We start from the raw sequence: 27,019 nt of genomic DNA, 5'->3' as shown, positions 1-27,019 counted from the left end.
GTCGCAAAACTAATATCAAAATTTAAAAAAATGGTCCAATCATATGCTATTTTCGTTTTTACAATCTGTTGGAAAAAATAACGCTGTGTTTCCTGTACTGTAGCAATATATTAAGACTTACATATGAGTAAAGATATAATTTCAGGGAGATAATTAGGTTTGTGATCCTTATGAAGCAGAGGGGCAAGCATAACACCTGAACGAGGGGTTCACGGGGTTAATGGGCAAATTAAATGCCAGATGATACCGATGCTGGAGTAGAGACTTTAAAAAATGTGTTTCTACAATATCACCATGCGTGTTAAAGGCAGAAAAGGGATGAACGTTCTAAAAGCGGAAGGAAACGGTTGGAACAGTTGGAATTGTCCCCCTGGATGACTCCTTCAAAGTTCTGAGAGGTTTATAAAACATTTATGACGAACACCATTTATTTCCGCAAGTTCATGATCGTCTCAGTCTCGCTCTCCATGTACAACAGACACTAATGTATTGTGCTATATTGACAAAAAATATGTGAGGTTAGTGTGATCGTTTGTGACTTCTCTTCTTAACATGGGCGTCTTTTTTCATTCTTCCTTCACAGCAACATATCTTTGTAAATGTGATCGATTTAATAGCTAACATCAGTACTGCGTTCCAAAATCCACCTCATGTATTAAATTCAAAGCTCAAGCATTCACACATTTTTCTGCTCACCGATGGGCATGAGCTCTTTGGACTGACTTCTGAGTGATGATTTATTTATGATTCTCTGAAACATGTTAAAATGTTTTACGTTATATGTGCAGTTCACACATATACCCACTCAAAAGACATCTTCAGACCCAAAGATGTATTTAAGTGCACTGTCAACAAACAGGAGATTGTTCTCCCCCAAGTCTGCAAGTTTGCCTCAGGCATGAAGACACTTTCAGACACTACTTACACATTCAGATATAAGCACAACGTGCAAATCACATAAAGGCACAACACACATCATCAAGAAAGTCCTAGCGCTGCAGTCCACTGTTACGGCATTGAAAACTGAAGCAGATGTTTACAAATCAAGATGCAGAAATTACACCATTTTCTCATGGGTGACGATTCCGGAGGGAAAAAAAGAGATTCACTAGAATAAAATAATCAAAAAAACCACAGCTTTCAATTAATGTCGATCAAACATTTGGCAAAATAGACAACATTAGTCATTCTTTTTTCATCTAGAACACAGGTGTCAAAGTCAAGGCCCGCCGGCCAAATCCGGCCCGCCACATCATTTTTTTTAGGCCCGCGAAAGCAAATCAAACTTGTTAAATTCCATGATGATTGCTAAAATCTGAGCCAAATATCATATTTTTGGATGTCAACCACAATAAAAGTAATTATTCTTGACTTCAGATTTGAAAACGAGTTATTCATTAATTTGGTGTGTGCTCTATATGTAATATTTGAAGGGATTTAAACATTCTAATGGGTTCCCCAAATTCATAACGGCCCTCGAGAGGAAACCATAACTACAATGTGGCCCGCGGCAAAAAATGACTTTGACACCCCTGATCTAGAACATAATCATTTGTACAATCTAACCCAGTGACTTCCAATGTCAGCTTTGGTCAAAATTGGACAAATAACTTCTAATTGCAACAGTGCAAAAAAATACATAATGTAGCTTTCCGAAACAACACACAACTATCAGCTTTCCTGTTAACAGAAAGAGATACCAACCGCCCGAGCTGTGATGTTAATGATGGATGATCTTTTTGTTTGATCAAATTTCAATGCGTGGGCATGCCATTTCTAGTTTGGGTCCTCCCTCCCAAATGGGATTGGGCTACGAGATAGTCAATAAGAATGACAGCACTGCCGCTAATGTGCATCCATTAGTGTATATTTGATCAATTTTCCTTTCAGTTTTCATTCAAGTAACAGAAATGAAATATAAATGCATCATGTTTTATTTGTGTGTGTGTTTGTGTGTGCCTTCATCTCTACCAAAAGGTTATGTGCAAGTTCAAGCCAAAATTCAGACTTTTTAAGCAACAGCCATGAATAGATCTTTTACTGCAATATTTTTGACAGCCTTAAAAAAACAGAAAAAAAACGTAAAATCATAAAATTCCGTCTGACAATGTTAACATTTTTTACTTGTGTGTCTGTGGCATTTGAATTATGGCACATTTAATGATGAAATATCCTTTTTAATCATTGCATTTGTAAATTTTTATTTTATGTCACTTTTATTTAATGATATGAAAGGTGTTTTTTTTGTGGAAACCTACACTACCAAGTTTGTGAGACGTGTAAGGCTCATCAGGCTTATCACCTGGTTAATGGGTCACAGGTCAGTTTTAGATGGTGGACAGCATCACCTTTGATGTGATGTGATATCTGAAATATTCACCCTAAGTAGTAATCCACCACCTGCATGACTGATTACCTTCAGAATGCATGGTCATGTTGCTTCATAGCAGTTCGCCAAAAATCCAGTATTTGTTTGTTTGAAATGGCAGGATTTAGGCAGCTAGCACAATGGATATTTTATTTTTTCAACAAAAAGAGCAGGTGGTGGGAAGCCTGACAATATTCTCCATCGAGGATGTGGAAGACATCAACAATATTGGCTTTCTGATAACAGGTATGCAGCTGTTTGGAGTTGGCAGTTTCCTGATCCCTTGCAAAATTGACCCGTCGGGAGCAGCTTCACTGAAAAGTAACAAGCTGGCAGCTTTTCTGGAGGGTGCAAAGCAGATGATCAACACTCAGACTCATGTGTTGACCGAACTCAATCGCTAATTGTGTGAGATATTGGCGTCTCTTTGCAAAATAAAATAAAATAAAATAAAATAAAATAAAATAAAATAAAATAAAACCGTAGTGGCATGGTTTGGAATAAATTGAATGATTGATCAAGGATTCTGTTAATGGACACCAATCAGAAGTCACAAGCTAAAAGACCTTCTAGTTGTCTGAAATTGTGGATGGACTGTTCCCAAAATCTCCACTATCTAGAATTCTTTTCCTGGATGTAAAAATACGCTTGCATACAAGCATTTGTATATACCATCTTTCCCCTTCTTCTCGGGCAGGCAACTGATAAGGCTTGTCCTTCGGCCGCAGGTGCTGGACACACATACATAGACAAACGGCAATATCACATGCCTTGCAATATAAATATCTTCATTGGATCCCAGTTCAATCTGGTTCCACATGTTCTAACTTGATTGGTTGTAGCTTGCTCTCATGCTCAGCTGCTCATCAGTCTGATTACGATCTGACCACAAATCTGGAAGAGCAGCTAAACATGCATCAACATTCAACAGTCATGCATCCCTGTGACTTTCCCAATGACCCAGGAACTGCTGAGGGATTTCTAGGCACTATGCCAACTTGCTCTGCACCAGCTACAAACTGTGGCTTGCTAGCTGGCATGACTAAACAACATTCTTTAACGTACAGTTATCGTTCCTCAAAGTCATGAAAACTCACCCCAATGAAAGTGAATAATTGACACTTCTGACAGATACTGTGATTATAAAAGAGAATCAGCAAGATGAGAAAATGACAGACAATGAAGGAGCCTTAGTATCAGCTAAGAGGTGTGAAACATGAAAGTAAATGTTGTGTTAGCATAGTACACTTTTAACAAGTCTGTCTTCAAACCTGCAACAGTGGGGAGTGATCAACTACAGTACGAACAGAAACATATCAGGTAAATAAATGACTAAAGAGAAAATAGAAAAACAGCTCGACAGCTAGCATTCATGAACTGGAAATGTACCAATGCATACTGTCGACTGCCTGCAGGAAAAGTAAATTCTCATACATATTTTAAGTACAGTAAAGTCTCGTTATATCGATATTCAAGGGAGTCCGAAAAAATATCGATATAACCGGGACTATCGATATATCCGACCCTGTTTGCATGTAATTTTCTCAGTGCGTGCATAGAAATAGTATCGATATAACCGGGACTATCGATATATCCGATATCGATATAACGAGACTTTACTGTATTTACAAGATCATGAATGTTATGTAAATTGCTATTTTGGCACCTTAAAGTGATGATTTTTAAATACGAGTTTTGAGACGAGTCCAATGTTGTAATACATTTCATTGTTCTGTTTGATGTTGTATTTTTTTTCCTTTCCTTTTCACTGAAATGTTTATAAACCTTTATTAAGGAATATGCAACTAATTCTGAATGACTTCCTTAATAATTGCTATGCTTGTGTTTATATTGAGATACATATCATTGTGTCGGGATTCAATTAGAATTGTGATATGATAGTTTGGATGTTTACCATCTCTAATTGTGGTGTCATAAGAACTTGCTTTTTATTTTGTTGTGATGCAAGGGTTTGTCACAGAAACGGCAGTGACAAATACATGTGCAGTTGTGTCACGCACTGGTAGAGTCATAAACAAAGTGCATGTCTGTGTGTATTCAGGCCATGTCGCAGCAAACGTGTACTGTATGTTTGTGCAGGTGGCACTGTATAGTACCTGGTTGTATGTGATCTGATGTGACAAAAAGGCAGCTGGCAACACGGTACGGATGACCAGTGGTATTGTAAATCACTTGTGAGTGTGGTGCATCCAGACATGTTGCGAAGCTTACTGTTGTGTGTCACAGAGGAGCACCAAGGATGTTCATCACTAATCATGGTGGATGTTGAACAGCTTCAGAGGGAAACAATGCGTGTCTTTGAATCTGAGTTAGATGTGATTTTTTTGAGTGTGGTGTGTCTGCACATTGTTTGTGTGTTGAACTGGTTCGGTCTTTTGTGTTTCATGTCGATGCCAACGTGTGCATAAACCTCCTGTGTTTGTATGTGTATACAGACACCACACCATCTGCTTGCTGTTTTGGAGTTAAAATCCCCGATAGCCTAATGTCCCTGTTTCCAAAACAGCTGATCAGTCATCCAACTCGTTGGTTGGCAAGCTACTTCAAAAGACAAAGTTGTCTCTGGAGAGGTGTGTGTTATGCTCTCAGACACATCAATTGCAATAATAAAGCCACTTATGCAACACCAAATGCAGTGGCTGGAGCTTAATGGCAGAACTACAAGAACTAGCTTTGAATGACCAAATGTTCCTTGAAATGTTCAACATGTACAGGCCTCAGTGTCTGAAACTCATGTCAAAAAGTTACAGGACACCAGGGCAGACAACTCTGAAAAGTTGCCTGCACGGCCATAAAGTTGGCTGCCTGATTTTTCACAATCACAAAAATAAGACGACTAATCACAAAAAAAAACATTGTTGCAAATTATTAAGGATTGCACTTTAAAATTAAGTAATTGATGTACCTACGACAAATGCTTCCTTGCTTAGTTTGTCGTAAACATCCTTTGCTGATGATTTTGCTCCAGTTGTCGTTTGTCCATACACTTCCCGGCAGGTTGCACAGTGCAATATTTGCGTTGCATTGTCTGATGCAAGCCACGTAAACTCCTCTTTCCAATATACTCTCAATCAATGTTCCCTCTAATTTTTCATTGTGTCTGAGCAGACACACAAGCTCCCTAAGCACACTGAGGACCACTGTGAGCAACATCAGATGTGTACTAGTAATGTGTTGTTCGCTAAAGAGCCGGTTCTTAGAGCCGGATCTCTGAAGTGAACGAAGAGAGCCGGATCCCAACAAGGAGCCGGAAACGGGAGCTGCGAAATAGCAGTACAAAATAATCAAACTGAATGAAACCCCTTAAATACCCGGTGAAATAATGAGGTGATTGGCAGCAGGTGTGTACAAGCAGGGAGGTGCGAACCCGCCACCTGCTGCCGAATCCGAATATGACAATAACTGAATTTCTTTAACAAATGACTACTGGTACCAAATATTACATTTGCGAAACGCGGTAAATAAAACACATTTTCATACATGTGGAACATAACAGTGCATGCATAAATAAATCTATAATTTACCATATGACAGCACAGCAATGGATTTGAAAAACGACAATGAAAAGGACATAATTCCTTACCTTCAGCATTTGCCTGCAAAAAAAGCATTCAGCATCACAAATGATGTTGTTCACAAACCAAAGATCTTTTGTACGTCCCAAATAGAATGCCCCAACGATTTAATCTGGACTGGAGTTTAGCCATTCCGTAAATGTCTTAATTTAAAACAAATAGGAGAAATAACCACTACGGTAGATACAATATATCTTGAGGCGCTGCCAAAATACCTCCAAAATAAATGAGCACATTTGATTCTCAGACCTAATTAAATTTTGCCACAAACTCCTGTGTAGGAATAATTCACTATAAATGTGCCAGTCATTTATTTTTAAAAGATCTTATCTTTCTTTTTTTTTCAAACACGAGTTGCAATGGAAAAATTGTGAACAAAATGACAACAAATCTCCACAGGAAGTGTTCTTGATTATCAATTGAATCAACCTCCTTTGTGTTGGCACACAGATGCTAGCAGCTGTTGTCAATCATTATGAATGATAATTTAGGAATCAGCATGTATACTCAGCAACCATAATATTAGGTACACTGCATTTTGTGTGTGTGTGTGTATTTGTGTGTGTGTATTTGTGTGTAGAGAGCGCGTGAGAAAGAGAGGAAGAGAGAGAGAGACAGAGAGAGAGAGAGAGAGAGAGAGAGAGAGAGAGAGAGAGAGAGAGAGAGAGAGAGAGAGAGAGAGAGAGAGAGAGAGAGAGAGAGAGAGAGAGAGAGAGAGATACAAAGTGTAGGCAAGTGGCCCATGGAACGTTTTGTTACAATGAATCAACTTGTTGGACTCCTCATGGGGGGAGGTTTATTGTGTCTGAAATTTCATTCTCAAATATTTTACTTTACGCTGTGAAGAACAATTGAAAGACATTGGTGCAGTGGGAAGGCAAAATGGGGCCTGACCTTCATCTTTATCAGCCTGACAGAGGTCTTGTCACAGACCCCATTTCACCCCAGTGTCCATCCCCCTCAACACTTACCTAACACAGGTCATGCTAATTAAATGTTCCAGACTCCGAGGCTCTTAATAAAGCCAGACATGACAGCTTGACCTGTGCATGTCAGTGTGACCCAGTCACCCGGAAGCAGCCTTGTGTGTATTTAGTTTTGTGTATGTGTGTGTGTGTGTGTGTGTGTGTGTGTGTGTGTGTGTGTCACTTTGGTTTGGAGTCTGTATCACAGGGGGAGGGGCAGACACCTGTCCGCATCCCAAAAAGGTCACTTCGTTAGCGTGTGAGAAACATTGTGACTCAGTGTCTCTTTGGCAGAGTATATTAGAAATACAGAAGCATCACTGAGGGAAAGAGACTGATACCGTTCTGGTTTTTCTTGGAGGGCTCAGAGGATGGATGTTTTTTTTTTTTGAGCGAACTGTCTCACACTTGAGCAGCTGCCCTTGAGATTGATTTTATTTCATTTTCATCAGCAGTTCTTAAACACATCATGACCACAGTTCACACACTGTTATTTTATTTTATGAGCGTGAAGTGAGGCGGGGAGCCCCCAACATAATTTGTTCTTGCTTTTATACTGCTCTGCCAAAGAGAAAACACATACTTTCCTAGAACTAAGTGAAGTGGACAGATGGACGGATGAATGCATGTTTTATTATATATATATATATATATATATATATATATGTGTGTGTGTATATATATATATATATATATATATATATATATATATATATATATATATATATATATATATATATATATATATATATAGGCGGGGGACACCCTGAATTGGTTGCCAGCTAATCGCAGGGCACACAAAGACATACAACAGTCACTATCACACTCACACCTAGGGACAATTTGGAGTGGTCAATCTGCCTGCCATGCATGTTTTTGGAGTGTGGGAGGAAACCGGAGGACCCGGAGAAAACCCACGCAGGTCCGGGGAGAACATGCAAACTCCACACAGGGAGGCCGGACCGGGACGCGAACCGGCGACCTCTGCACTGTGAATCCGGTGTGCTAACCACTCGACTACCGGGCCGCCCCTATATATATATATATATATATATATATATATATATATATATATATATATATATATATATATATATATATATATATATATATATATATATATATATATATATATATATATATATATATATATATATATATATATAGTAAAGTCTCGTTATATCGATATTCAAGGGAGTCCGAAAAAATATCGATATAACCGGGACTATCGATATATCCGACCCTGTTTGCATGTAATTTTCTCCGTGCGTGCATAGAAATAGTGTCGATATAACCGGGACTATCGATATACAGTGAAGTCTCGTTATATCGATATTCAAGGGAGTCCGAAAAAATATCGATATAACCGGGACTATCGATATATTCGACCCTGTTTACATGTAATTTTCTCCATGCGTGCATAGAAACAGTATCGATATAACCGGGACTATCGATATATCCGATATCGATATAACGAGACTTTACTGTATCCGATATCGATATAACGAGACTTTACTGTATAAAACAATATTTATATGAACAAAATGAGCACTTTTAAACCTTAGATGTACGTGCCTTTAAATCCTGCTAAAACTCTCATGAGTGACGCGACAATACTTGTTCAGTGCACAAAGCTCATTGGTGTTCATAATACCAAGGAGCTGTCACTGAGACATCGAAATTGCAGTGCCATATTGGAATTAAATGTTCATTTATACCCAGTATATACCATATATATATATATATATATATATATATATATATATATATATATATATATATATATATATATATATATATATATAACAGTAAAGTCTCGTTATATCGATATTCAAGGGAGTCCGAAAAATATCGATATAACCGGGACTATCGATATATCCGACCCTGTTTGCATGTAATTTTCTCCGTGCGTGCATAGAAATAGTATCGATATAACTGGGACTATCGATATATCCGATATCGATATAACGAGACTATATATATATATATATATATATATATATATATATATATATATATATATATATATATATATATATATATATAATATATATATATATATATATATATATATATATATATATATATATATATATATTTATATATATAAAAATCCTCGTCTCACCCACCATGGGTGGTGTCTGTCCCCATTTCAGCTCGGGTCCTCTACCAGAGGCCAGGAAGCTTGAGGGTTCTGCGCAGTATCCGTGCTGTTCCCAGCACTGCGCTTTTCTGGACCGAGATATCTGATGTTGTTCCCGGGATCTGTTGCAACCACTCGTCGAGTTTGGGGGTCACTGCCCCAAGTGCTCCGACCACCACAGGCACGACTGTCACCTTTACCTTCCAGGCTCTCTCCAGCTCCTCTCTGAGCTCTTGGTATTTCTCTATTTTCTCATGTTCCTTCTTTCTGATGTTCCCATCACTCGGGACCGCTACATCCACGACAACGGCTTTCCTTTCCCCTTTATCTATGACCACGATATCTGGTTGGTTGGCCATTACCATCTTGTAAGTCTGTATCTGGAAGTCCCACAGGATTTTTGCTCGGTCATTCTCCACCACCTTGGGGGGTGTTTCCCATTTTGACCTTGGGGTTTCCAGTCCATACTCCGCACAGATGTTTCGGTAGACTATGCCAGCCACCTGGTTATGGCGCTCCATGTAGGCTTTCCCTGCCAGCATCTTACACCCTGCAGTTACGTATTGGATTGTCTCAGGTGCCTCTTTGCACAACCTACACCTTGGGTCTTGTCTGGTGTGGTATATCCCTGCCTCTATGGCTCTGGTGTTCAGGGCCTGCTCTTGGGCAGCCAGGATGAGTGCCTCTGTGCTGTCCTTTAGGCCAGCCCCCTCTAGCCACTGATAGGACTTCTTGAGATCAGCCACTTCTGCTATGGTTCGGTGGTACATCCCGTGTAGGGGCTTTTCCTCCCATGTTTGTCCCTCTTCCAGCACCTCATTCTCTGCTCCCCATTGACTGAGACATTCTCTGAGTACATCATCCGTTGGAGCCTTCTCTTTGATGTATTCATGGAGCTTGGATGTTTCATCCTGTACAGTGGCTCTCACGCTCACTAGTCCCCGGCCTCCTTCCTTACGGCTTGTGTACAGTCTCAGGGTGCTGGACTTGGGATGGAACCCTCCGTGCATGGTGAGGAGTTTTCGGGTCTTAACATCCGTGGTCTGAATCTCTTCCTTTGGCCACCTTATTATTCCTGCAGGGTATCTGATCACTGGCAGGGCATAGCTGTTTATTGCCCGGGTCTTGTTCTTGCCATTGAGCTGGCTTCTGAGGACTTGCCTCACCCGCTGGAGGTATTTGGTCGTAGCCGCTTTCCTTGTTGCTAATTCGAGGTTGCCATTGGCCTGTGGTATACCGAGGTACTTGTAGCTGTTTTCAATGTCTGCTATTGTTCCTTCAGTGAGTGAGACCCCTTCAGTGTGGACAATCTTGCCCCTCTTAGTCACCATCCGACTACATTTCTCCAGCCCGAATGACATTCCGATATCACTGCTGTAGATCCTGGTTGTGTGGATCAGGGAGTCTATGTCCCTTTCGCTCTTAGCATACAGCTTGATGTCATCCATGTAGAGGAGGTGACTGATCGTAGCTCCATTTCTGAGGCGGTATCCATAGCCTGTCTTGGCGATTATCTGGCTGAGGGGGTTCAGTCCTATGCAGAACAGCAGTGGGGAGAGTGCATCACCTTGGTATATGCCACATTTGATGGACACTTGCGTTAGTGGCTTGCCATTGGCTTCAAGTGTGGTTTTCCACATCCTCATCGAGTTTGCAACGAAGGCTCTCAGGGTCCTGTTGACCTTATACAACTCCAAGCATTCATTGATCCATGTGTGTGGCATCGAGTCATATGCTTTCTTGTAATCAATCCAGGCTGTGCACAGGTTGGTATGTCGGGACCTGCAGTCTTGAGCGACTGTTCTGTCAACCAGCAACTGATGTTTGGCACCTCTAGTATCTCTACTAATGCCTTTCTGTGCTTTGCTCATGTATTGATCCATGTGTCCACTTATCTTAGCCGCAATGATGCCTGACATGAGCTTCCATGTTGTGGAGAGACAGGTTATTGGCCGATAGTTGGAAGGAACTGCACCCTTTGAGGAATCCTTCATGATCAGGATTGTTCGCCCTTCGGTTAGCCATCCTGGGTGAGTCCCATCCATCAGCAGCTGGTTCATTTGTGCTGCTAGGCGCTCGTGGAGAGCTGTGAGTTTCTTTAGCCAGTAGGTGTGGACCATATCCGGGCCTGGTGCCGTCCAGTTTTTCATACCTAAGACTCTTCCTTGTATATCTGCCGCTGTGATGGTAACTGGGTTCTGTTCAGGGAGGTTGCTGTGCTCCTCTTTCAGAGTCACCAGCCATTGTGCACTGCTGTTATGTGCGACCTCCTTCTGCCATATGCCTTTCCAGTATCTTTCAGTTTCCAGCCTTGGAGGGTCTGCTCTGCTGTTAGAACCCTGCCACTGAGCGTACACTTTCGCAGGTTGTGTTGCGAACAGCCTGTTTATTCTTCTGGCCTCATTCTCTTTCGTGTACCTCTTTAGGCGACTGGCCAAGGCCTGGAGCCTTTGTTTGGCAGTTTCGAGTGCTTCAGGTATGGTTATCTGCATGTACCTCTTGGGTATTGGCCTTTTATTCACACCTCTCTGGGTCTCCGTCAATTGACTCACATCTTTCCGAGCCGCCTCGATCTTGGCCTCCAACCGTCTTTTCCATGGTGGGTAATGAATCTCGTGGCTCTCATGGTTGCTCTTGTAGCCAAGCATGTCTAGGATCACTGATGCTGAGGTGTATATCAGCTCATTGGTTTCCGTGATCGTTCCGGTCGGGATCGTTCTCAGTGCTGCATTCACAGTTTCCATGAGACTTTCAGGTGGTACTTCACATAGCCGTTGTAATCGGTACCTTCGTTGCCCAGTTTTCATTCTTGCCATGATCTTATCTCTCAGGTCATTTGCTGCCTCGCTCAGCATTTCATTTATTGGGGCTGGCTTCCCAATCTCATTATTCATTGGGGCTTGCCTCCCAATCTCTGGTTGAACCTCTTCCTGTGATGTGGCAGCCTGGGGCCCTTCGCCTCGGAATTTGTGTTGTACCTCATCAATCTCAAGTTGTGATAGCAATTGCCGTTTGTGGATATTGGAACACTGAGCTACTAGTTGTTTCGTGGTCAACCGTGACTGTGGGTTTCGAAGTAACCATTCAGCCCCCATTCTCCGCATGTAACCCCTCTGACTAGGGTTGCTTGAGTAGTAGCATTCCAACAGAGCCATGTTATCGCATCTCGTCCATCTCCGCTTTGTTCCAGTAGCCCATTTTTCATCAGGGTGCTCTGGTTCCCCAGCACCTGACGCAGACCTTGTTTGGCCGGGCGACGTCTGAGCCGGCATGTCATTCCATTTATTGTCTCTCATCATTGTATGAGGTAGGCATTAGCATGAAGGGTCTTGCCCAAGGACCCACACTGGATGATGTCATTGTGCTCATTTGTGCTCATTTTCTCTGCCACAAGTGGGATATATATATATATATATATATATATATATATATATATATATATATATATATATATATATATATATATATATATATATATATATATAGTGAGACCTCAACTTACGAACTTAATTGGTTCCCAGACAGAGTGTGTAAGGTGAAAAGTGTGTATCTCAAAAAAAATTCCCATAGGAAACCATTAAAATGGGAATAATCCGTTCCCGGGTTTCCATAAAATATACTTTTCAACTAAATAAGCCTTCAAACTGCACACAACATACCTTATTCTATGTATAATAAATGTGCTATTGTATTGTAATGAAATAAATACACTGCATTGCATCATAAAGTCGCTTTATTTACATTTGTGATGGTTATTTATGGCTTGATGGAATGGCGTTTGAGGTCGAAGGTCAAAGGGAATTGCTGTTTGGAGAGACGCATTACATGACGACTGTAATTAAAGAAATAAACTGTGCTGTAAAATAAAGTTTTATTTACCTTTTTGATGGTCGTTGATGGCTTATGGAAGGAGAGTCACCTTCCATAAGGACTGTTGGTAACTTAACCTCTGGTGCTGTTCGGTCGTGTGCTTCCACCGAAGATCACTCCGCCAGCCGTGGTGGGTGTGTATTATGAAAATAGTGCTTCTTATAAGGTTTAATTTTCATAAATTTGACGTTTGTAAGACAAAAAGTTTGTAAGTTGAGGTGTTTGTAAGTTGATATTATATGTATATGTATATATATGTATATGGAAGGATTTGAAAATTGGTAAAGTGGATTATTTTGCATTATCCTTCATTGAACAAAAAAATATAAAAACTAAATGAGAAAGATAAATCCGCCCATGTAAAGAAGTTTTAGTTGGGTGGAGCCTCTTCAAAAAATACATTATTTATTTGTAATTTTTTGTAATTATACCACTGGGTATAAATGAACATTTAATTCCAATATGGCACTGCAATTTCGATGTCTCAGTGACAGCTCCTTGGTATTATGAACACCAATGAGCTTTGTGGACTGAATAAATATTGTCGGGTCACTCATGAGAGTTTTAGCAGGATTTAAAGGCACGTACATCTAAGGTTTAAAAGTGCTTTGTGAATGTGGCCAAAAAAGCAGCTTCACTCCAACACTTATAGATGGATACATGGATGTACCCATGAGGATTGAATCGATGTTGAATGTACAGATGTGCAGTTGAGGGCTTTAAGAGTTTGATTGAAGCATTAATGAATTTGTGAAGGGTGGTTTGATATGCAGATGGTCAGATTGATAGTAGTGAATGAGTAGATGGATATATATTAATAATGGACCCACATAAATTCAATGCCATTTGCTGAAAGGTCCACTTTACATCTTTGGGGGATTAATAGTAAATGATTAAAACCCATATGTATCAACAAGTTAAGCTTCTACATTGGCATGTGCGTGCGACGCTTTTCAAACACAACGAGAGCTGAACGTGACCACAAAAAGTCAACTTCTAAAGCAAACAAACGGAAACTGGAAACGTGAGTGTGAACTAAGACCGGCCGGCCCTCTGATCGCTACCAGGCACGAGCAGACAGAGGACCGCATTGTGTGTGAGCTGCAGCTGCTCTCATAACAGCTGACTGCTGTTTGAATTCAACCTTTACCTTTAAAGGAATTTGATACTTTGATACTTCCACACCCAGGTTTCTGAGATGTATATTTCTGTACTTTAAATATCCCAGTGTTGTCTCAGAACCTCATCCCCGCCCCAAGAAAACGCCCTTTTTCTTCCTTTCTTCCTCCCTGTGGTCATCTTAACTGCCCATGCTGAGGAGATGGAAGCCTCTCTATAGTTACTCCATCTCCACCCGGCTTCCACTGTGGCAGGCAGTGCTATGCATCTTTCATCTGTGGAGCTGAATGACCTATATTCTCATTCACATCCCTGCAGTTAGTTCCTTTCTTCCCCAGTCCTGCCCTTCTCTGGTTACTTAGAGGTTAAAGGCTAAAATGAAATTGGGGAAAATGGGATTGAGGGAATGGGCCCATACCAATGGAATAATAAATATTTCAAAATGTAAGCGGGACAAGTCGCTCTATTTAATAGTCACCGCAACTGTAAATGGGTCAGGGTGAATTTTAGTGCATATGACATGGTTTACCTTTTTTAAAAAATATCCTAATGGCATGCCCAAGGATGTTTAGACTAATAAGATACATGTATATTGTATTTCTTTCAATTTATACACAGACAGCAGTCAAGCAATTAATAGAAAGCCAAAAAATATGTTTAACTGGTGATCAAGAAAATGAGTTTTTTTCCCCCATTGTTTCACCATTAAAAATGCAACACAATTCAAATCATTCCAGGTCAATAGTTTGAGATTGCTCTGTGAGATTCCACAGAATTGAATCACATGTATTATTGCTCCTTGTCTCTGAACAGATCTGAACACTCATCGTTGCACAATATTGAAATACACCACCCACTCGCATAAGGTGAGACAGAGAATTTGGTGGATCAACAAACAGGACTTGATATACTTAAGTTTCTTAAAAAAAAATCAAACGTTTAATTTCTTGAACTTGTGTTTCTAGATTAGGTACCGCCAGGTTCGGGCAAAGCCCACACCTTTCTTATAAACCTTTCACAGCAAACCCAGAATTTAACTCTGATCCATTTAACAACAAAAGCAATTTTCACATTCTTCTGGTTCAGTGCCTCAAAAATAATCACTCATATTTTATATTAACATCCATTTATTACAAAGTATTTACGTCCTTCTCATTTGGTTTTTTTTCTTCTCATATCTATATCATATATTTCTGGTCAGCAAACCAATTTTAATATCACTCAACACCCAAAAATAAAATAAATGAATACATTACATTGGCAACTAGAGACAACATTTTGCATTTCCATGGGTAGTTTTTCTGTGATATTAAAATATGGTTGATGAACTGAAACATTTGTATGTGATAAACATGGAAAGAACCAAGAAAAAAATGGCCATTGTGTCTGTGATGTGATGAGTTAGGTGGAATGTCAACAATACAGGGCCTCCAGTCCAAGCTGCCTGCAAACACTTGCATTAAAAATTATGTTCAGTGGCCAATTCTTGAAACATTCAGACATTTCCAACACAAGGTGGTCAAACAATGTAAAAGCAGAGCAATCACTTGATTGAACATTCCTATCAGGCAAAGTTTGAAATAACATACATCATCCCTCTCGTGGCATCCTAATGCCGTTTGTTCTAAGAGCAAAAATAAAAAGATTTTGGTCAGTCATTGATTCAATTATCTAACCCCCCGTGCACCTCATTTACTACAAAGTCTGAAGACAGACTGAAATGTCATGTTTAACTGGCATTAAATATCCCGAAAACCTAATTTCATTTTGAGACTAAAGAATTTAATGAGTTTGTGAAAAGGGGCACGGTGGAGTGTTATTCCATACCTGGGTTATTGAACTGTGGAAAAGACAAATGAATCAAAAACCACATCAAGTGGGATGAATGTGTTACAAGGTATGAAAAGCAAGACAGTGGACAAGAGATAACTTGCTATAGATATCCTTTTTTTGTGGAGACATGAAGGGCACAGGGAGTAGAGTCATGTTGAAGGATTGATTGGAAGAAAGGGCCCGTCGCATTGTGAGGGGTCATTCCTGAGATCTGGGCAGAGTCCTCTGCCACAGACAGACTGTCTGTCTCCCCTTTGCTTAAGAGTTTAGGGAACACTCTGGTCTTGACAAGAGTCAGGGTTAAAAAGGGAAGGGGGCGGAGATTCAGTCACAGAAGTCATTGCACTGCCTGCGTGTCTTGATTAGTCCTTCCTAATGCACACTTGGGCTGCTTTGGAAATGCTCCACACACCAAATGACCCTTGACTGAAAAGGTAAACTTGGTCATTCCACCTTAACATAATTTTTTTGCAGATTGCAATCGACCACAGCCTAGGCGCATGCACCATCTGCCTATCTGTCCATTGATCAACAGATTTATGTAGCACTTTTCCAAACCCTTGATATGTTTTGTTATACAAAAACAATAGAAACAAGTCCATCTGCCTGAGTCATTTGGATGATTCAGCAAGCTGGCTCTATCTATCAATCTAGCTAGATGGCCATCTAACCAACTACGCATATTAAACACAATACACCCACCCTTCTGTCTATAATTTACTGTACTCTGACATTTTCATCCAACCAAACCTTGTTATCAGTGTCTCGGCTTCCTCTTCACCTTTAAGCGCTTCCCCCCTCAGGTATATAATAAAAATGACATTGTTTCTGCAAAATATCAGTGGGAAATTATTTATTGTCTCAGCGAAGCAATGAGGCATTTTTACAAACTCTGGCAGGTTCAATTTTATGTGTTGCTCAGATGTTTACAGAATAATGTACAGCTGTCTAAAATGTGTACAGTATTTCCAGGGTGAAACCAAGTGAAATATTACTTTCAATTATGGTTTACTGCTTTCCATTTTTACTTTGATGATGCAATTGAGGCTGTATGGCCATGGTCTAATAGCCATACTAACATTTTTTGTTGTTTATTATCTGATAGCTTTTTCAAGTCACAGATTAAGTTTTGACAAATTCAAGGATTTTAATTTTATGTGTACAGGATTTATTTTGTTGCTCATTTCTACACTGGTGACTCAAACATCGTTGTGGTTTGAAAGACGAGATCAGATGAAGGAAAGTCACAAAATGCGAGGTGGTGAGCTCCGGCATGCCAGCTGTTAGCCACAGTGACCTGCATCTGCTCCACAGAACAGAGCAGCAAGGTCATAGCCAATTGAATCAGTCTAATTTGTGGGCATTCCGTCATATGCATTTGAGAACCACTAAATACATTATGGGTGTAAACCTGCTGGCCGTGTGGGAGTGTCTCCACTGGCCCTGAAGTCCACGTGCACTTTTTATGCTGCCAGTCATTGTGTCTTTCTGTTATTGTGTGATCAGCCATGATGTCATGGTGCGAGCCAGCGAGCAGCACAAGCCCACAGCAAATAAGCCACTGTTGATCACGGGCTGTCCCCTGTCGTGTGCTGATAGGTTGCTGCCTCTTTCTGTTAAAACAGAGCTTTAATCAGACTCTTTAACAGGGTGCCCTATACAAACAGACAGGGCTCAACACTTGGGATCTGGCAAACACAGACCTGCATTTGTGTGCACGCTGTGGGTCAGCAAAGGTAATGATGAAATGGGATGTTGGAAATCTGCCTCACTCCATTTCTGCGTGGAGTAAACATCATTCTGTCACAATAGCTCCTTCAGAATACATTTCAATAGATATTAAAGTAGACAAAATATATGTAAAGGGGAAAGATATGCTTCTGTTTTTGTTAGTTTATTTTTAAATGGCAATTCAAGCTCGGATCAATCAAGACTTTATCAAAAATGACAGATGGCAAGTTATCTTCTAAAAATAAATGATATGCTTTGCAGGGTTAGCGTCCATCACTTAACAAACTTGGTTTGCGGTTCTACTGAGGTCAGGGTCAATGCGGCAAAATAGGACATGGGACATTCTTTTTTTAGGGCTAAAAATGTAAAGTCAGTGTCACTCATACAAGGAATATGTTGGCTACATTTACATTGAACTTGTTCAAAGACGGGCTGTTTTTTCAGCTTTCTCTGTCCTTTTGTCAAATGTGTGTGTGTTTGGGTGTCCCCATTTAAAGTTGGACCTAGGTACACACAGTCACCTGTGCACGGACTCCAATTGCTCTTTTAATTGTTCCTCAGTTGCACTTTACATTGCAATTTTTGTTCACTTGTCTCGTTAGCGTCTTTCATCTCATTGTGAGTCATTGTTGTGTTAGCTAAATAAGCTAATAAGATTTATTGACTTTAGCATGTCCAATCCATGTTTGAAAAAAAGAACCATAAATCTGATTGGAAAATTGATAGTGTATCTCCACAATTGGTGAAAAGCTAAACAAGCTAATCATGCTAAGCATACTTGATTCATCACCGCCATATTGAGGCGGACGGGGGCGGGGGGTGTTTTCGCTACTAAATAAGCTAAATACTCAAATGTTTGCTAACACTGCCTTGTGTGAGGCGGAAAAAAAAATCAGGTAACTTAGGTTGCGATTTTTGTTCATTAGTGTCTTTCTTTTGTGGTAGCTAAATAGGCTAATGAGGTTTATTGACTTTAGCATGTCCAGTAAAATAAATAGAATTTAAATTGTTCAAATAAAAGATCATCAGGCAGAGATATTTGTAAGTACATGTTATATATACTAATGACCAAAAATTGAGGGAAAAGTGATGACTGTGAGATCCTTGTCTGATTGTATTGTTCTCTGTAACTGTGAAGGCAATCTATTCACTGACAAGTGAAATTAAATTACAGGTTTGTGTATATGAGGTGACATTTGGTTGTTTATGTTCGAGCCATCGACTAGCGGGAGAGAAAAAAAAAGATGTTATTTATTCCCATCTCCAAGGTCATTGTAGGATATTGAATAATAAGACAATCAAACCAAGTCAACTTCTTCTTCTTTTCCTTTCAGCTTTTCCCTTCAAGGCGTCGCCACAGCAAATCAGTGTCCTCCATCTTTAGAGGTTTGATCCGCATGTTTGTTTTGGCCAAGCTTTTATCTCAGATGCCCTTACTGACACAACACTCTGTATTTATCCGGGCTTGGGACTGGCACAAGAAGACACATGTCCTTTTGTGGCTACAGAACGAGCAACTCGCTCAGTAAAAGGCTCCCAAACACAAAATGGTAATCGGCAGAGCAACATTCAAAAAAGCAAAAACTATACTCACCATACCAAGTCACCTAGAGGTGAGAAATATTCTTGAGCAAGTTGTCATTTTTTTCTCACTTTTGGTTGAATGCAGGAAGTACATTCATCCTTCTACGGTTTTTGTGCGTCTGGAAAACTTGAGCTATTTCATGAATATCTGTTCCTTTGAGATTCTAATTAAAAAGTCCTCAGTCAAAGGAGGTGAGACGGGCTTTAATAAAAAGTAATTGGACCATTTTCTACTGGTCCGTGAGAACTAAATTAGGAGATGTCTAGACTCAGCAAAATTGGTATTATTAATTTCTGCCATGGTACACAGTTAAACATGAAAACTGATCTCCATGGAGAACATTTACACACTTCCTGTGTTAACCATCACGCAACCCTAAATAAATATGTTTCTTAAGTTGTTTAACCTTTACTCCACAGTATGACACAGTATGCTGATCCATTTATGTATTTAGTTCGTATTTAGTTATTTATGAATTTATTTATTTATTTATAATACATATCTTTTATTTGTCTTTATTTCTTCGTTTCTTTATTTCTTTATTTATGTTTCCAAAGTATTGTGCTTTTATAGTTGGTTTGCACTTGTTACTGTAAGTTTCTCTATATGCATGCCAAGGGGCATGGATAATATATGAGCTCTACTCTGATGCATTTAACACGTGCTTTCACTTGATTTACCCGCCTTGCTCCACACCCACGGGGGGGGGGGGGGGGGGGAACTTAGCATTAAAACATTTATTTTCTTCCCTCCATGCACTCTGAAATTCACGTTTACAGTGAAAAGGAAAAAAGAAGCTAACTTTGCTCAATCCCCTTAGACAGAATTGAGTCAGCCCGTTTACTTAACAAACCAGGTTTGTTTGTTTGTGGTAGAGAATTACAACAAGTTCACACATAAACGATTTAATATGAACTATAATTCATGCAGAGCGAAAATAAAACCCACATAAATAAGTTTGAATAAAAATGCAGCTCATCAATCCAGCTGCCCTCGCCTACTTGAAACACGGATTTCTTTATGTGACAACTATGCTCAGCCATGTGGCTACACGATCAACATACACTTTCAAAGTGGTGCAGAGATACAATCGTCATATGGATGCTGATGAAGCCTCTTGGATAAGAAGCGAAACGTCCGACACCTTCAAAGAAGTACAGATGGCAGCTGAAGAAACCTTCTCATCAAAATTTGCTGGTAGTTTTGGACAGTAGGTATTTCCTTACTGTCCCCGACTGTCCAAAACTACCAGCAAATTTCAGTTCGCTGACAAAGCCTCTTGGATAAGAAGCGAAACGTCCGACACCATCAAGGAAGTACAGATGACAGCTGAAGAAACCTTCTCATCGATGGACCACTCCTGTACGACTCAGAGCTTACACAGACCAAGTACGAGGCAATTTAAAAAAAAATCAAATAGCATCATGCGAGAGTTTTTGCCTACCCGAGGAGGATTAGCTTCCATCCTCCAAGCGAGGAGAAAAATAATGCTGAAGAAAATTGTCTTGACTGTAAGCAGTAAACTCCAATAATCACTCACTCACCTTCAATTTCAAATAGACACCAGACAGAGTTGAATCCAGGTGACACCTAAAGTCAACAATGTATCAGTGTTCAATTTAGACAACACCGACTGTTTTATTATCGAGTAGTGCAACACGGACATTTTTTTAACCACTGTCCCTGAATGTTTAACATTGCTTCAGTTGGAATCATACGAGAGCTGTAAATAAGACTCAAAATGCCTTTTTGACATAGTCCCAGTTTACAAAGTATTTGCTCACATGAAGGTATTATTTGCAGTTTTCTTTCCGTGTTTTTGGCAGTCAATACATTAAAATAAATAAAGAAAGAAAAAAAAGTGTGTTTATAATAAAGCTATATAAATACTACACCATGAGGTGAACATGCTTACCCAGGGGTCGGCAACCTTTACGACTCAAAGAGCCATTTGGACCCATTTCCCACAGAAAAGAAAACACTGGGAGCCACAAAACCTTTTGACATTTAAAATGAAGACAGCACTACATCTTTTCATCATCGTTTTTTTACCTTTATATATGCATAAAAAAACTATAGTGTGTTGCATTTATGAATCAGTGAACTGTTACAGAGTAGCGAAATTACATTTCTGCACGCAACAAAAACATTTTAAACTCCGAAAAAAAGACGTTGGGTTGAAGATTACTTTGAAATATAATACTCAATGTCTATTTGACGGCTTCCCATGCCTGACTATTTCCTGAGCGGCCACAAAACTAGCATATGTAGCTGAATGTGTAGATTTCATCCACTTCATAAAATGATTTTTGCTCTGATCAGCCTTCCGCATCCGAAACGGCTCTTTTTCTCTCATCTCCATCCGGATATTTTTGAGCAAAGGCTGTGTGTTTGTTCTGGAAATGTCTTGCGCCCTATTTACAACTAAATCCTTCATTAAACCAGTCTGGTGGGGTGAGGTTCAATTTGGATCGTTCATACAATAGCTGCTTAGGCAACACAGGTTAGGCAACATTCGTAATGCTGATGAGGTGATACCGGAGGGAGTGGGGCAAACAGGCCAGTCGTTAGTCAGTGGGGCCACAGGGAGTGGTCCTCTGCTCCCCCCAACGTGAGAGTAGGGACCTGTCATAGCTGTGTCCGGCGCCGCCATGTCTGGACATTAGGGATATATAAATAGGGCCGATACGACCAGTAAGACTTTAGTTTGCTGACGAAGCCTGTTGGATAGGAGGCGAAACGTCCGACACCTTCAAAAAAAAAAAGTACAGATGACAGCTGAAGAAACCTTCTCATCTATGGACCACTCCTGTACGACTGAGACCTTACACAGACCACTTTCTAATCTGTTTATCCTCACAAATGTCTTGGAGCCCTCGGATATACCTTCAACTGTTTGCCCGGACAGCCATATGGTAGTAACCTATTCAAATCTTTGACTGAGCTATTTTAAGCATTTGGGCATTAAAATATAGTAAAATGTTTTGTTTTATTTTTATGTTTTTGTTTTTTTGTGGTCACAAAATTAGTGGATGACCCCAGAGGAGGGAAAAGCAAAGTGAACTTGAGAAAGTGTTATAATCAAACACTAAGCTAAATTCAGAACAATGTCCTGAAAACAACAAGAATCCAATTGAACAAACAAAACAATTGTATCAGTAATAAGCATGACACAATGAAACCACAATTAAAAATCCATAGCAATAGTGTAATAAACACTAAACAGATTGGCGTATTGGGTATTTTTGAACGAATGTGGGCCAGGGCAGGCTTACTGTTCAATAAACAATTGGTATTGTAGGCCTCAAAACACAATGGTGCCCAAAAGGATTTTGTTTTCAGACTCCAACATTTAATTCTTCCTTGTCTTCATTGTCCCATCATTTTTTTTATACTTTCTATTAATTTTGAAGAAAATCTAACAAGGTATCGGTTTGTACCTTCTGTTCATTCAGATTGATGTTTCTGTGTCTCTGCGTCTCTCTCTCTCTCTCTCTCTCTCTCTCTCTCTCTCTCTCTCTCTCTCTCTCTCTCTCTCTCTCTCTCTCTCTCTCTCTCTCTCTCTCTCTCTCTCTCTCTCTCTCTCTCTCTCTCTCTCTCACTTTCACTCACTTACATATTGTGTACCATGTTTGAATTCTATCAGCCCGATATACCGAAATATGTATGACATTTTCTGCACTGAAAGACACGGGAGGTAGAAATTGAGGTTGCAGATGATTTGTTTCTTTAAATGTAGGTAAGTTGGTCTTTGTAGTGTATTTACATGTTGTTACAGGTTAACAAACAAAAATAATGCGACATCCGTAACATTTACAATTGTAACTCATTCTGATTATAACCCTTTGAAATTGTACTGTTGTTGAATTGTAGCATACCCCATATGCCGTTATATGGATTAAGTTTTATTTTAGTGAATAAAAAAAAAGGATTTTTGAAGAGGCAGTATGTCTGTGCATTCATCTCTGTCACAGTGTTGCTCAATACACCCTTTGGTGTCCACCGCTTCATGTACATGATTGATATTGCAATAACCTGTTTACTCAGGTGGCTTCAAGCAGTTGCATTTTCGCCAAAATAGCACAAATGCACTCATCTGTGCACATGTTTTGATGTTGCACAATATTGCTTCACTGACACCAATTTGAGGTCTGCAAATAGGTTGCAAAAATAAAATGACAGTAGTTGTAATTTTCATTCAGATAAAGATGCATTATTGGCATTGTTGGCCAAGTTACTTTCAAAAGGTAATACATTTCATATAACCAGTTACTTAAATTTGAAAGTGATACTTATCTTTCCAATTACAGTAAAGTCTCGTTATATCGATATTCAAGGGAGTCCGAAAAATATCGATATAACCGGGACTATCAATATATCCGACCCTGTTTGCATGTAATTTTCCCCGTGCGTGCATAGAAATAGTATCGATATAACCGGGACTATCGATATATCCGATATCGATATAACGAGACTTTACTGTATCTGTGTAAAGTAATGTTACTTTTAGTAGTTTTACTCGATGTTTTTTTGTTGTTGAGGGTTAATTTAACTTCACTGTGTGAGTAAAATATGAATGTTTATTTCCCATCTATCCACAATCTGAGCCACTTAACCTCAGAAGGATCGCGTGCTGAAGCCTATTCAAGCTGTCTCGAGGCAGTAGGCAGTGTCACCCTGAACCGATTGCCAGTCAATTGCAGGGCAAACCGAAATGGACAACCATCCATGCTCACAATCAAACCAAGGGACAATTTAGTGTTCCGCTAACCTGTCGTGCGTGTTTCTGGAATGTGGGAGTTAAACCCAAAGCAGGAATCAAACCCCGCACCTCTGCACTATGAGGTGGGCCTTCTAACCAGTCAAGTACTGTACATTTATGCTGATTATTTCAGTTTGTGTATTATAGTAAAATGATTGAGTGGAATATTTTCTCCTTTACTTTTGGTGATTAATTATGTCTTGTGGTCTCAGAATTGTCATGCATTATGGGATTAAGTGGCTGTAATATTACAAAAACATGATTAAATCGTGATATTACGTCATTTCTGCCTAGTAATATTACATTAATGGTATACTTTGACAATACTGACGAAGGAACATGAAAATATGTTGTTCAAGTAACATATTCATTTTTATTTCAACTTTATATCGTTCAAAACACTGATTTGATTGATGAGAAATTACATGTGTAACCAGTTTCAAGTTTCACATCGGGTTTCGTATAAGACTACCTAATATGAACTTTGTTGTCATAGTTACAGGGATGAGAATGAGTGTAACCTGACGCTTACCTGCTTTAACTGGCTTTTAAATGGTGAATTTAAAAGCCAGATTGAGTTTGCATCTTCCCTTTTTTTTGAGAATGGGAAAAACACACCATTGCCATTTGAAACATTTGATTAACTCAATTATATTAGTTGTTTCATCCAAACGGGAATAGGTGAAAATCAGAGTCTTATAATATTAGGACTTTATTCTATTTAGTTTTCTTTTTATTTGACAGCATTTGTTTCCCAAGTTCCTCACCCTACCCCACCTACTGTCTGTTCATAATAGTCATTAGTCATTTGACTTTCTCTCAATAAAATCAAAGCATTTGACTTCTACAAAGGTATATCCACTTTTGCTGTTTGGGAACATCATTTTTCATCCAGATGACTGGACTTTATGGATCCGAAGACCTGCGGCTGGCTCACCGAGGTTACAGGAAATCATCCAAGAGGCTATTTGCTTTGATTGAACCATGCCCTGTTCGCCCTAAGTAAGAAGATAAGATGGAGTCGAAGGATTCCTTAAAGGCTTCGGCCCCCAGCAAAGACGACTGCTCCAGTTGCTATACACATACGGTCGGTCGGTCGACCACTTAATCAGGAACACCATACTGAAACATACACACACATCATGAGTACTGAAAATCCTCATGCTGTTTTACACCAAGGACTGTTTATTTTTTGTCAAGAGATTTTTGGACAGCCTGGCAAAGGAAGCAGATGACTAAATTTACTATAACTCTCCATGATGCTGAATATAGTTGAGCCGGTCCCATCACGGGGTCATATTTTTTTTCCTTTAAAAAAAATCTCAAAAGAGTTGTCTTTCAATCAGGGTGTATGTGCCGAAACAGCTCTGAGCCTGCCGTGATATACGGAGAGCAGATTCTGGGTGCACCAGAACTAGCAATATACTTGTAACTTTAGTAGGACTGCCACTATTGATGATGACATTCAGCTTTCTGATGAAGAACTTGAAACTTTCCTCCACGTCATTATGACCTGTAACCCTGTTTCACATTCGCTGTTGCTTGGGTAAAATGAAGTGATAGTTTGTCATGCCATTTGTTGCACAAGAGTATGTTGATGTCCTAATGAAAAGGTCAGTGTTTTGAAAGCAAAACATGCCTTATTACGTTGTAACACACACCTTGAACATTGGATGTAACAAATAGAAGCATCTGTAGTACTGCTGAGAGAGAGAGTGAGAGAGAGATACAGAGAGAGAGAGAGAGAGAGAGAGAGAGAGAGAGAGAGAGAGAGAGAGAGAGAGAGAGAGAGAGAGAGAGAGAGAGACAGAGAGAGAGAAAGAAAGAGAGATGGCATTTACTGTATGATTTGTGTCCTTGAGACATCTTACACAGATGCACGTTCTGTACAGTGATATCTTGGGTTTTAATGATGAAAGGATTCTAGGAGATATGAAAAGGCAACCAGACGTTCAAAGGTTGACATGTGTGAAATTGACCTCTATCACTAGAGCATTAAATTAAAAGTAGCACTGAAGGGGAATTGTCTTCCAAATCATTTTGTGCAGCAAATGGCACTTTTCTTTTAGAAGAAAATATTTTGATATCTTAATGTAACTTATATTTTCCCACCTTTTGAATAGTATTACAAACTGTTTGGGATTCCTTGAATGATCTTCATGACGTATTTTAGAAGAAATTAAATTAAAGCTGATGTATTGCTGGCGTCCTTTGGTGTCTATTGTTTTTCAAAAATTAGAATGACTAAGAACCTGTTCCTTTCTGTTTGCAATTCTGTTGACAAAAATGGAAGGACTTGACTTAAGTGACTTTAGTCAAGTAGGTCCATTCTAAAATGATGTCAATATAAAAAATAATACCTAAACGAGGTATTCTAGTTGTAACAACTTGTTCATCAAGCCTTCAATTTTTTTTTAAAAAGGGTTGGTTGATGCATATTCCCTACATGTTCTCAGATGGAATTAGACATCAGCTGGAGCACATCACGGAATCAATAGCTATGTTTGACAGTGCCATTTGCCTGCCACACTGCCACTGGCAACAAGCCATTTTGCTTGTGTCATTGCATGATGGTGTAGTTTATCCATCTATCCATTTATGGCAGATTATCCTTTTTGGGGTAATGGATAAACTGGAGTGTGTCCAACCTCATCTTTGGACTCGAGGTTTGGTACATCCTTGGCCTGCCACCAGTCAACCACAAAGTACATACTGTAGAGACAAACTAATCATTTTGACATGCAAATTCATACCTACGGTTAATTCAAAGCCTTGGGTGAACGTGAAATGCATGTTTTGAAATCCGGGAGTACCCAAGAAGAATCCGTTCAAGCACAACACGAGCATGCAAAGAGCACACAGAAAAAGGGTGATAAATTCCAATCCAGACTCTTTTACAGACATGGAAGCAAGTTACCAGATGCATTTTATTTAATTTCTAAACCATTTGCATAACAAAAGACCTTTAGTCTCACAATTCCAGATGTCCATCCCTTGTTGTGTTTACGCAGTGTTTGCCCTAAAATCTGTTTCATATTTATGTAAAT

The 27,019-nt window shown here is 39.5% G+C and overlaps 1 long non-coding RNA gene across 1 annotated transcript in view; it reads left to right on the top strand.

Moving 5' to 3' along the window:
* LOC148900552 (uncharacterized) overlaps positions 1-19,575 on the top strand; it is a 68,513-nt gene extending 48,938 nt beyond the window's left edge. Inside the window, exon 3 of the long non-coding RNA XR_016114354.1 lies at positions 18,960-19,575. This is a non-coding gene — a long non-coding RNA (uncharacterized LOC148900552). The remainder of the gene's footprint in view (positions 1-18,959) is intronic.
* The last annotated feature ends 7,444 nt before the right edge of the window (positions 19,576-27,019 follow it).

This window comes from Hippocampus bargibanti, linkage group LG03, assembly GCF_051943395.1.
Source record: "Hippocampus bargibanti isolate YZ-2025 linkage group LG03, ASM5194339v1, whole genome shotgun sequence".
NCBI classification, from domain to species: Eukaryota; Metazoa; Chordata; class Actinopteri; order Syngnathiformes; family Syngnathidae; genus Hippocampus; species Hippocampus bargibanti.
Note: the sequence above shows the minus strand (reverse complement) of the source record. Positions and strands in the feature narration are given on the sequence as shown.